Here is a 15,228-nt window from a genome sequence, read left to right on the forward strand (position 1 = left end):
CTATGATGATCTGGAGGGAGAGCAACAAGTTGTGGTTAATATGTAGATATCAAAATTGGAAAGATCAAGTGCAAATCAAATGGTCCCATAGTTGGAAGGACAAAAACAACAAATGGTTACAATAGAAGTGATCCCACCCCAAAAGGACCATTTTAAAGTCATTTTGTTCTAAAGTAATAGAGCATAAGAGAATTTTTTTTGTGACAACAACCTTTTGTTTGTAAAATCTTTTTGTCTTAAAGCCAATTTTCCTTTTTCTCTAGGCTTGAACCTTGCTTGAACCTTGTTGCATCTCATACTATATAAATGAGATCCTAAGGCTAGAGAAAGGGTCCAAATTTATGTGATTTTTAGTGTTATACTAGTCTTGTATTTGGTCCAGTCAGTCTTTAGTGTAAATTTTGTGATGTATTCATCTATAAATCTAAGAATATAGAAAAATATTGAATGAGAAGTTGTCATACCTTGAAGTATTTCTAAGTTTATATTAGCATTGTGTAATTTTCAAGGAGAATTAATTCAAAAGAGAGCTCTACCATATTTTTTTCCCTAAATTTTGCCTCCATTATTATGTGCTAGTTATGTTGAGATTGTATGAACAAGGTTTATGCAATCTAACACAACTAGGATAGGTTGTATATCAATTTTTTGTTTCTTTTGTTTCAAGGAATTATGTAAATGATTCATTAAATTAATAGGATTTCTAGTTATATAAGAAGGATATTCATAAGAATGGGATTTAGGGTTAATTGCTGATATAATTGATTATAAGGTAATGAATTAGGTCAAAATTGCTGGGTAAAATCTGAATGCCAATGGATAGGGCATTGATGATTAGTTGTATGTTGAATAAATCATGGAGTTGCAAGAAGCAGAACATTAAAATCAAATTGATTTTTACTTTCATGTATGAAGAATTTAAATTTCTTATTAGGAGTTGTTTGCAATTAATCTCTGTGTGTTATAGTTAGCTACTATGATCAAGAATTATCCATAAAACTAAGAGGAATTATGACCATTATCTACTATAAGGGATAAATATGAAGAAAATATAAGTTAATGAATGAAGTGTGAAGAAATATCAAGTATCAAGTCTTTTATCCCTAAGGTACACCAGCCTAAGCCTTTCAAAGCTCATAGAACAAAAAACCCCTAAAATTCTGTTAAGGTTGTGTCTAGGTCTGAAGACTTCTTAGTTGAGTATAGGAAGTAGCTAACCCTTAAACTAAGTTGTGTTTTCAATATCCTAGTATTAGGTCTTTGTTTCATGGTAGTTTTACAACATTGATAGGGACTAGACATGGGCTTATTCTTTTCCTAATTAGGCCTTAGTCTAGGAGCTCTTGGATTTGTTTGGCAATTTCCTCATTTTTTTGACGAGTCATCTTATAGGAAACTTTGTTAGGTACGGTAGTTCCTAGAATAAAGTATATTTGATGGCTAACAAGTCTCTTTGGAGGTAGGGTGTTAGGTTTTCCATCACTAACAACTTCATGATATTGTTTTAGCAACTCTTGTACTTCATTTGGTATCTCTATTTTCTTATCAGCATCTTCATCTTTACCTTTCAAAACCAATGCAAACCCAACTCCATCTCCTTCCTCTAGGTTCTTGAAGAGATACTTCTCTACAACCATGTGAACACTTGGATTTGAGGTCTTCAACTCTCCTTCTTCTAGCAAGTATTGGATCTTAAAAGTCACCCCATCCTTCTTGAATGAGTATGCATGTTTGGCTCCATCATGTATGGCTTGGTTATAAAGTTTCTATGGCCTTCCAAGTAGAAGGTAGCATGCATCCATGGGAAGAATATCACATAGAACCCTATCCTTGTATCTCCCTATGGTGACCTCTACACATGGTTCCTCTCCAACAAGAATGTGTTGTCCTTTATTGATCTAGCTAACCTTGTATGTGTTGGCATGTGGAATAATTTTTAGCTCCAATTTTCTAATTTCCTCTGCATTGATTATGTTGTTAGTTGAGATTTAGTCAAAAATGACTCTACATACCTTTCCCATGGTTTTGTATATGATCCTAAAGATTTCTCTTCTTTGAGTTGGTTCTTCTTTGATTGGCTCCTTGATCAAAATTCTTCTTAGCATTAGGTTCTCCCCTTCCTATGATTTTAGGGGCACCTTAGAGTGTTTATTTTTGCTACTAGATTCTTCTTGCACATAGTTGACCCATTTTATATTTCCTTGGGAAGTTAAGCCTTTTTTAAGGAACCTATATGTAGGGTGTCCTAGCTGATTGCAATAATAGCACTTAATGTTGGCAAAGTAGGATCCTTTCCCTAAGTTTCTGCTCCTTCCTCTCCAACTAGTATTAGAGCCTCTACCTCTACTAAAGCTTCCTCTTCCTAAAATTTCTTCTTGTTGTTTAGTATCCTTGTTGTCTCCATGTGACCTAGAATTTGATCCTCTTCCACCATAGCCTTTTTGACCTCTTCCATTTTTGCCCATACCTCTACCTTTTAAGTTTGAGTATTCCTTCTTCTTATTCATCTCTTCTACTTTCAAAGTAAGTTAGAAGCATTTATGGACTATTTTAGGAGTCCATATGCTAATCTCTTCTTGTATGTTCCATTCCAAACCTCCTAGATACCTAACCACTTTGATAGGTTCAAAATCATGTACTCTTGACCTTAAACACAAATTTTGAAAATATTCAATGTAAGTTACCACATCCATGTCCTCTTCTTTCAAACTCTTCCTCTTCTTGTAAAACTAAACCTCATAGTCCACTAGTAAGTATTGTTCCTTCACCTTTGTTACCATGGCTTTCCAATTTCCAATGGGATTGTTTTCCAAATTTTCCCTCTCTTCTTGGAGGTACTTCCACCATGTTAGGGATGATCCACTTAGCCTAGACTTGGCTACCTTAACTCTTTTTGCTTCACTCACACCTCCACACTCAAAGTGGTTTTTTATCCCTTCAATCCATTCCATCACCAATTCAAGGTCCATCTTCCCACTAAAAAAAGGAAATCCTTCTAGGACCTTTCCATCTAATGCCTTGATGGATTTTAGGAATGGATCTTCATTTATAGGAGGGTTTGGTTTAAGAATACGATCTTCCTCATCTATCTTTTCTTTACCCTTACTACTACTATCACCTTCTTGGTCTTTCTTCTTAGCTAACTCGACAACTTGTTCCAATTTGGTCTTTATTTCTTCTAGAGCTTCTTCAAGGATTCTATTCCTCTCCTTCTACTCACCCATCACTTTGGAAATTTTTTCATTGGTCACCATATTTGATTCTCCAACTTACTCTATAGTTTGAAGCATCCAACCACAAACCCAAATCTTCAAGCTTTGATACCACTCTGATGTAAGATAATGTAGTTTTCTACATTAGCCCTTACTTACTTAAGGACTTTCCTAGGATTTCTCTTAGCCTATTAGGGTTCCCTTTTGTGCCCTAATTTCTAGAGTACCTCTATTCTATCCTCTAACTACTCTCTACCTAATTACACCAATGGTTTTAGCTTCTTCCTTCATCAATGCCTTTGCCAGTTGACGTGCCAATTTCATTTCCTAGTCTTTCTTGATCATTTTCCCAACCAAATAGAGTGAGCATCTCTTGTAAGAGATATTCTAATTCTCCTAGGCTTCTAGACTCAAATTTCACAAATTTCCTTGAAGTTCTTTACTCCTACTCCAAAATTGCCAAAAATAGGCCTAATAGAATTAGCCCTCCTACTTGATTTTTTTGACTTTATCTCTATTTTTTCCTAAAGATAGTGGACAAATATTTTGGAATTGAATATCCATTGGGAAAACCTAAAGGATTTTGTGGGTCTCATGTCTCCCAGCTATTCGTACACCTAAAATCTTTTTTATGCCTATAATTAAGGGTTTTACAATAAGAATGATAGGGCCGACTAGATTTGATCATTCCCCAACAAAAATTGTCATGAGACTTTCTCGTTTGGAATATATTGACATCACTAACCCCTCTTGCTTCTAAAACTCTTGGTTTGAAGTATCCTTCACATTCAAAACCCAAAACCTTCTTGCCAATTCTGTGATTGCCTAACCAAGTACTAATGACTTGCCTAAGCCATCACATTTAAATTGCTTAACCAAATTTCTTGTGCCCCAAAAAATATGTAGATTATGTACACTATCTCCACACTCGTTTCCCCTAAAGCCATGCATAAATCAAAATAGGAACTCATAGGGGAGTCATTTTTTCATAGATGGTCAAAATAGAACTAGCACACAGAGTATTTACAAATGAATTTCAAAACCTACTTAAATGAACACCTAAAAAATTGCAATATGAATGGAAAAGTATTGTAATGACATGAAAAGAAAGTTTCCAACACTAGAATGAGTATTTCAATCCATTATTCCATACAAACAACCAAGAAACTCTAAAATTATTAAAAGTTGGATTGTAATTTGTTGATCCACTTGCATAAAATTACTGATTTAAACTGCCAACCCTTGGGATGGGTTTACTTCATGATTTTATAAGTTCCCCAAGAGGTTGCAGGTAGTTGGAGTAACCATCAACCTCTTTCTTGTGTTATGCAAGTTTTCCAAAAATTTTGACAACTTTGACAACTTTTTAAATTTTTGAACAACTTTACTTTCCTTCATTTGGGAACTTCCAAACATGCCCATTATGATCCATTTATTATTTCTAGGCATGGTTTATCCTTTAGGACACCAATTACATGATTTTTGTCATTCTTGCCTATTTGACAACTTTTTCCTATTATATGAAATCAATCTACATAAAATTTCCTTCAGGAAAAAAAATAATTTTGAAAAAATATTGAGATTTCATAAATTTATGGTGCTTGTATACTAGAGATTTTAAGAATATACTTTACACTCAATCAAAAATTACTAAAAATTAAAATATTTAATAAAAAATAAAAAATATGCTCATTAAGATTTGGTATCTTAGGTATCATTCCCAAGAAGGATTCACAATTACTTTTATTGAGTTCAAAATTTGGTTTTCATACCTATGTGGGGTCCCAAAACAATCATTTTGAAATAAAAGGGTATGAACATGCCTATTTAAAATATCTACAATATGGGTTTATTGTCTTAAAAGGGAAGCACTTCCATGTTAAGAGTGTTTACCCCTCTGAGTAAGTGATCTAGGGTCATGTCAAGTGCCTTGAATGGGTCTTTGACTTGGATCTGGATTTTTCCACTATTCTATCCCCTTTTCCACTTTCTTTCTACAATCTGGCATTCTGGACTAAAATCTTGAGATTATTGACTTTTGGGTTGTTGGTGTTTTGAAACATTATGTTTTAGCTTATCCTATTGAGAAAAAAATACATCTAGGGGCAACTACTTCCCATCTACAACATAACACTTCAGACACCAAGCCAATTATAATGCTATGCCCTTCTTCTACTTTAGGCTCTGCAAAACCTAGGTGGGTGTATGTATGTATTATTCATATGGTACTCATGTTAAAAGCATACAATCGAATCTAAAAAATGCAAATTAAAACCTATAAATATTTTGTACTTATGCAAAGATCATAGACATGAAATAACTAATAATCATGACCTAAGAAATTCATAAGATAAGTGAGGGTAACACTTTTCAGCTCTTCAACATTAAAGGGAAAAGATTTTGATTATAATATTGATTTCAACATTACTAAGACATGAAAAATACAACATATCAATCCTATAGTTGATCAGTGTCTTATCTATTGGGTAACTCTATAAATCCTTAACATACATCTTTGAAAACCATTGATATATCTCATATACCAAGATGTCCTGATCTATCCATTCACCTTGCGAATTAGACATCTACATCTTTCTGAATCTCATACTCAACCTATCCCTTTATGATCTTTATTCACAAAAAAACAAAGGATAAAAAACAACATGAACAAGGGACAAGATTTAGATTGAAGATTAACTTGTTGCTACACTTTTATTCATTTCCTTGAAACAAATGCAATAAAATGCATGGAATTGAAATATAAGACTACCTAACAGATCAAAAATATTTGTATTTTATTAATTTTTGTTTATTATGGGAGAAATACTAAAATAATGGTGGTAATTTACCTTTGGATCCTATCTTATAGTGCCACAGACAAACTGCAACCAACATGGTATCACAACAATGAGAAAATTTCTTCAAGATTGGAACCCTTACAATGAGAGAGAAAGATAAAGATATAAGAAAGGAAGAAGAAACTAGATCTAATCTAGAAATAACATGTGTCTACTTGAATCTAAATTCTCTACTACTACAAAGAATCTCTCTTCTCTCTACAACTAAAATCTGATATGATTCTCATCATTAAGTGAAATAAACTTGAAATATCTCTTCCTAATGATGAAAAACTCTTGCTCTAATAAAATTTCAGAAATATATCTAAAATGCTGATAAAATCATTCATTAAACTAAATCAAAGGTGAAAATATCAACACTAACTACATCTTTACTACCTCTGGTGTTCACCCAATTCACCACTTTGCCAAAAATTAGATCTGATCTACCTTGACTAAATGAGGTCAAAAAATAGGAACCTAGTACAAAACCCTAAATAACTCAAACCAATAGCTTCTTGCTAGAAATAAACCTCAAAAATAGAAAGTTCGTTCTATCTTGGTTCCAACAGTATATGATGGTCATATATCCGCTTACTAGAAATTCCCAAAATCTTAGTTTGAAAAATATGCTCCTGACTAGTTCACATGAATGTATTTCTTTGCAAATTTTTTAATCTACTAAAGTTTAAGCTTTAGAATATAATTCTTTCCAATTTAAAACTATGCATGTTCAAACTATTGAAGGAATAACAATATTAATTTGTAGACCCTAATTTATCCCTCCAGAATTTCATTTGGGTAAAATAGGTTTGACTAGCCTTGACATGTGTCACCTCGCCATTGGTCAAATTCTGCACTATCACTACCACTTGGATTGGACCTCCATGTATAGTCAATACCACATCATCATCTACTAGGTGCCCTACCATGTCATCACCATGTGGTACTACCCAATTAGTTGACTAGACTGCGCCTTAGGTTTTGACAATCTACCACATGTCATCATTTTATTGCTCATCGCATTCTAAATTTCTTAACCAATGAGAAACTTCATTTTGTGAGAATATGAGAACTATTAGATCTACCACATGGCACAATTTGGTGCACTAACTTGTTCGATAATATGTCATCACCCAGTGCCACATGTTGCACTATTGTTTTTTTTCTTTCCTGAATGTTCAAGCATCTTTATTTTGAGACGAAGCGATGTCCATCAGATTTAACAAATGTTAGCATCCTATTCTTTTGATCTTAAACTAACACATCACTACTTCCTCAAAATTCATGCCATGTATCACATTTTAATTCACCCATCTGGCTGCAACTTGTTACTTTTTGATTCATTTTGGTCTCCACATGTATGTTGGTGGTCTAATTTTTTGCAAAAAATAAAGAGTTAGATAAATTTGTATCTTGTAGGTTATTGTTTTCTCTATGCAAGTTTTATAAAAAAGAAACCTAGGTGAAACCCTACTAAATATTATTATGCCCCAAGAATTTTTTTTAAGTCATATGTTACTATTTTAAAAAAAGAAGGGGGGCTTGGTGGGTGAATTAGATTTGAAAGTGGAATATCTTTTTGGGAGACCTTTTTAAATTTCTTTCTTTTCACTCCCCTCTTCTTGAAATTTTTCCTATCATTAGATCTCTTCTAGATTTATGGTATTTTTCATGTCACATAGTGAAGTTGTAAGTTTTTTATCATAAGCAACATGGCGACCATCACAAAATGTAAAGATGGTGATGAAAATAGAAAAATGGTCACTAATTTTTCATTATTTTAAAGTTCTATATGGACAGATTGATGTAAAACTTGTCAGTATCAGAGAAAGGGACTAGTTATTTTCTATCACTAGTTTTGGCACAGTCTAAGAGGTCACTATGTCATGATTGGAAAATGCATGAATTTTAGTTGGTAGCGACATAATGCCTTTCCTAAAAATAAAAAGTGTAAGGTTAATAGTGCACAGGCACTGTAAAGTTTTTCTATTCTTAAATGAGGTTGTATGCTTGTGATGCATTGTTAGAAGAATTTACTAAATCAATAATGGCTAAGACATGTGATATTTCTCAGCACCAAAGTTTCTTAATACCTTAAGGGGGTCACTATGTCATGACTGAAAAATCAAGAAATCCTATTGGTAGCGACATAGTGCCTTGCCTAAAAAGGTGGAACGTGGCAACAATTGTATTGAATGGTAGGTCCCAAAAGTTTCTTAGTTAGTACATAATCATTATGATACATTGCCAATAATTAGGAACATGTGTTTTTTTCTTGTGCCAGATTTGTCAAAGTCTGGGAGGTCACTATGTTGCGACCAAAAAATGCATGAATTTCATTCTTAGTGACATAGCACCTTATCGAAAAAGTCAAGACATAGTAGGGCTCAATTTTATCATATTGTGAAAGGGATTAAAATATTATATATGATTTTCTATCATGTCAAAGTATTTCCAAATCACATATGACATGGAAAAGCACTCAACAAAAGGGTAGACAAAAATTGTAGATCGTCAGATCAAAGTTTCATCAATGGCTATCGCCTAGTCACCATCAAGAGTTGTGTGATGTTTATTTCACATGACATGGCGACCAAGGGAATGAAAGCATGGGCCCACAATATTTGAAATAAGGTAATAATAGATTCCATACAATCATATCAAATTCACATCAATGGTAGGTGCTAAGTCATTATGAGGAACTGCTCTTTTTTTAATGGTAGCGACATAGTGACCAAAGGGAGAGATGGAGGGACTTACCATAGTCATGTTTAAAAGTGTGATCAAATGCACATCATCAAATTATAATGAATCAATGGTGGTTGTTATGTCACTTATGGAAATTTTTTGCTATTTATGCATGGTGACATAGCAAGAAGGTGTTACATGTCCATAAGTGCTTGTGGGTTCAATCCAAGTTGCCAACAGTAAAAGAAAGGCTTATGCAGAGAAAGGTTATTGGGTTGATTTCTAGCCTGGCAAGTACAAAATGAGTCATCTTTTATTTTGTTCCTGGATCATCTAATTTTTGAAATCAACAACATATTTTTGAAAAATAGAAGGTGGTGCCACTTTGTTCTCCTTACAGCTCATTTATGAAGATTGAAAGCTCCTTATGTAACTAAGAATAAAGGATATTGCATATATTTTTCTTTGTCCATACGTGAACAAATTTTTAGGCTTCTAAAGAGCTTAGAGTTTTTGAGAACATGCACTTGGTGACTAAAACCCAAAGGAATTCCACTAATTTCAGTGTGTTGCAGGATTATAGTTATAGGATAGTGAAGAGCAAGTAAGTTTCTCAGTCCATTATATATTAAGCTTTCGAGTATTCTACAATTTTAATTGCCATGCCTCCAAAGAAGGTTTCCTTGGGCTAGGTTGATTATTTGTCTAGAAACATACATGATGACCTCCTTAAATTGTTGCTCGAGTCCACTAATGAATTTCTCAACTGAAGAAATTAACCATTCTAAACCCTAGATTTAAATTTTTTGATGGATTGTATGATAAGGGGAACAGGGTTAGGAATACCAAAACTTCTCAAACAAGGTTTTGTCTCTTCAAAAAATGGTTCTTTAAAAGAAAATTATTTGCCCCTCATGGAAATATTTGGAACTTTGACTTGGGAAAACTAGTGGTCCCTAGTGTTTTCATGGATTATGACATATTAGAGGTTATTACTAAAAATTATGTCACAACAATCAGAGTAGTGAGAAGGTTGGATGCCGAGTGTTTGATCACAATAACCCTTGAGGAAATTTGAGAAGTTTTTGGTCTTAAGCCATTGTCAGATTATCATATACCTATTGACCTACAAGAATTAGAAAAAGAATATTTATCCAAAATTGATAAGATCAAATAGGGTGCATTAAGGGCACAGATAGGCAGAATTGGGAACTTACCAGTGATCACAACATCTATTAGGGAACCTTTCAAAAAAGGAATATTTCACTTCTCAGGCTATGAAGATATATAGGACTCTACATAGGGTTTTCAATGAGCATGAGCATAATATTATGCCTATAAATTTTTTTGTATATGATGGTTCAAATTTCTTCTTTTTGTGTTGACCTTCTTTATGATTTTGCCTCCTATTTAGCACAAGAAAAAACATTCGGTCATTACTCACTATTGATGCATATGTTCTTATTTAAAGGTGTAATATATTTTGGGAAGAAAAATGATTTGAATAGAGACCATGAGGAGGAAGCTTTGCTAGTTCAGTTGTGGAGTGAAAATATGACTTGGGATGTGGAAAAGGCTAGCTTTTTTAGGTTTGATAGGTACTTTGCCTTGAGGTTAAGGTGCCTCTTATTAAAAGACAATACTAGAATCCCTAAGGCATTAATAAATTTTATCGGACCTATGGATAATCCCTCTAGTTTATAAGTATCGCACAATTGGGGAGATATTATACCATACCCTATTTAAACTATGTTTGGAGTTTATGGTTTCAAAGGGACTTCTCATGTATTGCCCTATCAGATGCCTCTAAAAGTGGGGATAGCTGAGATACTATGGTAGCTAGGAGGATTGGAGGAAAATTATTTGGTAAAAAGACAAAGAGGCTCAATTTTCCCAACTTGTACTATACCCCACCCTTTTGTAATTACAAAAGGTGGTTGGTTATTTATATATAAATTATTAGAGCAGTATAAGATGGATGTATCTCATCCCCATTTTTTTTATGCTAAGGGATTCTATGATTTTGGTTTTTAGATACAGGGCTAAGCTTGGTTCCATAAAACATGAGCCTTATTACCTTGAGAATATAATAAGGAATGAGCTCTCTTTAAAGGAGTAGGAGACCAAGAAAGAAAAGTGGAGAGGTTTTACAAGAGTTTTAGAATTCATTCATTTTTTTGACAAAGATTATGAGCCTCTTGGTAATGCAATAATAGAGGCATATAGAATAAATAAACTCATAATAACTTTTCATGGGATAATGGAAAGAATGAATGAGAAAAAGAAATTCTCCATTAAACATATCCTAATATTGAGAAGGTTGGCATTCACTCTCAATGTTGGAGAAGGACAATTGATTGTCCAGAAAAGGTCTAGTTGTAATATAATCCAAAATAAGAAGACCACTATGGATAAAGGTAAACAAGTAATAGGATCCACTAGTGTTGTCTTGGAAGAAAGAACTAATGAGCCCTCTCCTAGCAGGCAAAAAATAATGAAAGAAAAAGGTCCTCACATTAAGGAATATTCACCTACCCAATCCGCTTTGTACATTGGAGAGGAGCAACTCACTAGAGGGTGAGTTGAAAAGCTAGGGTCACAAGGGGGAAAATTTATTACTTAGGTAGAGCTAGATGAGGCAAACCTTCAAGAGCCTCCGATGCCAAGTTTTGATTTGACAGTGGCAGATTACAGAGGAAGAGAATTAAATCCTATAATTGAACAAGCTAGTCATGAATTTTTGTCTGATGATAGTTTGTTTAGAAAAAGAGCCTTCTACCAATTTAAATGGAGGAAAAATATGGGAAAATATGAGGGAAAATGTAATTAGATAAGAATAGAGCATCCAAAAATGGAGGAGATAGCCATGTAGAATCAAGTAAAAGAAGAAATGATGCAAGAATTCTAAAACATAACCCTTTAAAAGGGGAGACAAATGGTGAAAGCATCTAATATTCTACTACTACCCAATTGGAATATAGTAGATGCTCTAGCTTTTAAATCATTTTATAACAAATTAAACATAAAGGTTAAAAATAAGAGAGAAATAAAAAGTGCCATCTTAAGTGAAGACTAAGCTACCTTAGTTATTTGGTCATTTAGGAAAGGACCGAGGACTATCTCATCACAGTTAGATGACATAGGATTAATCAAAAATATAATTGTAAAGAGAGTGGTAGATACTACCCATGTGGAGGCTACACATTTGAATGTTGGTACATCTCACTTAGCTTTGGCCAATGCAGAGAGAGATGAGAAGGAAAGGTTGGAGTTATAGGCTAAATATGAGAAAGTTTTGGAGGGTTACAATAAAGAAGTTCAAAAAAGAATTGAACTTGAAAATAAAGTGACGGGAAAGTCTTCCAGGCCAAGGATCACATACCCCCGCCCACTAGTGGAGCCTTTTAAATCAACTCCCCTCAATGAAATTCCTAATACTACACAGAGGCCACAATATTATACAACTAAATATTTTGAAGAGGAGAAGAGAAAATAGTGGGCACTACATGTAGAGTTGAATGTCCACTATGAAGATAAATTGAGAAACGTTCTCATGTATTTGGTTGAAAAAATTGAATGGCCATTATTATATGATCAATTAGCAAGGGTAGTAAACATATGGGAAGAGATAAAAGGAAATGAAGAAACTTTGAAACCCATTGTCACTAAGTAGAATAAAAGGAGAAAAGAGGTCACATTTCTTTGTTATTATGTCATAAAATTTTCACACGACCACATAGAAAAAAAATATGATATTACTAATGATCTTCTAGGATTTAATGATAGAAGAGTTGGGTCATAGAGGAGGATTGTTAGTTACTTGAGTAAGTACAAAAGTGAAAAATTTGATTTGTTCCCATTTGCTTTGGATAAGAAGAATAAACTGAAGAATAAAGATAAATGGGCCAAAGATTTATATGATTTTTATTTTTTAAGAATAAATAAAGTCATTGATAAAAATGAAAATGTATGGTGGGCAACCAAAATGAAGGAGTTGGTGAAGGTCTAGTCATTCTTTGATTATCTGAAACAAGAATTTGTTAACATTGATAAGGAGGCTAAATTTTTGATCAAGAAGAAGAATGATATTCTACACTTTAACTAGGTAGATACCACATTTTTCTACAACTGGATGGTAGATATTGCTTCTGATGAGTAGTGGGAAGTGGTTGGGACTAATAATGATGTGATGGATCAAGATAAAAGTCAAATAATTGATGCATCTTCGAAAGATTAGAGGAAAGAAGAAGACAAAGAAAGGCAACCATCTAAGGTGGAATGTACTATGGGTTAGGTTAATGATGTGGTAGAAACAAACATATATATTATTGTTACCTTAATAATTCATGATGAAGAAGGTGAAGATCCTTGAATTGAGGTTAATATGTGAGCACTAGATCATGCCACACCATTAACAAGTTTGATGGCTGCATATTCCAAGGAATCAAAATAGAAGAAGAACCAACCACTAAAATCATTGCCTTTGAAGATGTAATAGAAGATGGACCCACTAAAATAATCTTTTGATGTAAAAGTTTTTTTTTGTTACCCATCATTTTGTCTTTTGTGACAACTTTAAAATGTAAATATCTTTTGTTAAAAGATAGCTATTAGTTCTCAATGCCTGAGGCTTTTTCCATCTCACAGTATATAAGCGAGATTTTGGGGCTCGAGAAAATGTCCAAATTATTGTCTTTCTAAATATTTACTAAGTATATTTGATCCAGCCTTTTGATGAATAATTCATGATATTGTTTCTCTATAGATTTATGAGAATACATCAAATTTACCAGGATTTAGATGTTTTGTCTTGAGTCATTCTGAGTCTTGTTCAATTGCATACAATTGTTTTTCAAAATAAAATTAATACAGAGATGAACTATCACCATATCTTTTCTAGCTAAATCTTGTCTCTATTTTGTTTACCTAGTTATTGTGAAATTGTATAAGAAAAGCTTATCTAATTGAATGCAATTGAATCAAATTGTATATCAATACACCATTGGTATTAATTCAATGAATTAAATAAATTCTTTAGTGGTATTGATAGGGTCTGCATGGTAATAGGAAGGTTGTTTTTAAGTATGATTTTCAATAAGAATTGTTAATAATGTTGATTGTAAAGTAATCAATCAGATATAGGAATTGAATGGACTTTGAATCCCAATGGATAAGGCATTGATCTACTAACTTCAATCTGTAAGTGAAGAAATCATAGGCAATCATTAGACTCAAATTAAAAAATCAATTTTCCTTTACTATTCAAAATAATTATCAATGCTGGTCAGTACTTCTTTAAATTTGATCTCTAAGCCTTAGCTACTATTGCTAGAAGCACTTGTAAATCTAAGAAGAATTGTGACCAAATCTATTTATAAGGGATGTGTTTTATTTTAAAGTGTCATGCAATTAGAAAAATATGTATATGTCAGAGGTAGGAGATGAGAATTAAAATGAAACTAAGAGATTCTTGCTTAGTAGTATTTGTTTGAACCATCCCTTAGGTATACCCACCTTGGTTCTATAGAGCCTAAAGAGTAGGAAATCTATCTTGATTTCATTGTAGTTGGGTCCAAATAAGGAACACATTCAATTTATTATAGGAAGTAGCTGATCCTTATATTATTTGTGCTTTGATTATCTTGGTATTGAGTATTTTGATACTTAATAGTTGAAAAACACCAACAAAATGGTGATTTTGCTGGGAAGTTTCCTAACACACATGTGTGTATAAAATGTACTACAGTTTCTTTGGTCTAGGTGTATATGTGTATGTTTGAGCATTTTAGTATTGCTCATAGTGGTGGTGAATTTTTAGTGAAAAACCTTGAGAATTTATAGAAAAGACAAAAAACCAAAATATCGTAGACTTACAATAACATATACAACCTTTATGAAGTGTCTTATCTGTCAAGCAGGAGTTGTAGTCATGTTTTTTTTGTGATTGGTCCCTTATGTCATAAAGTTATTGGGTATTTTCTTGTATTTTTTTCCTTTGAAGTCAAAATCTATCTTACTTTCATTTTTCCCTAGAATAGGGTGGTGACTCAGTCAAGGTTTTGAAACTAGTGCTTATTTAACAAAAAAATATCTTTAATGGCTGATAAAAGGAAGAATGCAAGAGCTTACACAAGGGCCAATATTGATGTACCCTTATATATTGATTTTCCCCAAGGTAGTAGGAAGAATCAAGGCAAAAAGTAGACATATCCAAATCCCATCTGGAAACCTAGAAGTAATACATCAATATATCCTTAATATCAAGTAGTGGTAGGAAGGGAGTTTTCCGCATTAAGTTTTGAGTTAGAAACTACAAGGCTTTTGGGGGGGGGATATTTAGTACTCCACTATAAGAAGACCAAGTTTATCATGATAAGAATGTTTCCTCAATAGGAGATACTTTTCATATATCAGATATGAACCATAGGCTAGGATATGGGAATCTCATGAAAGATCCTAGAATAGTTCAATATATGGAGCCTAATCTT

Source organism: Cupressus sempervirens, chromosome 8 (assembly GCF_028749045.1).
Source record: "Cupressus sempervirens isolate cs-2001-9-10 chromosome 8, ASM2874904v1, whole genome shotgun sequence".
In the NCBI taxonomy this organism is placed as follows: Eukaryota; Viridiplantae; Streptophyta; class Pinopsida; order Cupressales; family Cupressaceae; genus Cupressus; species Cupressus sempervirens.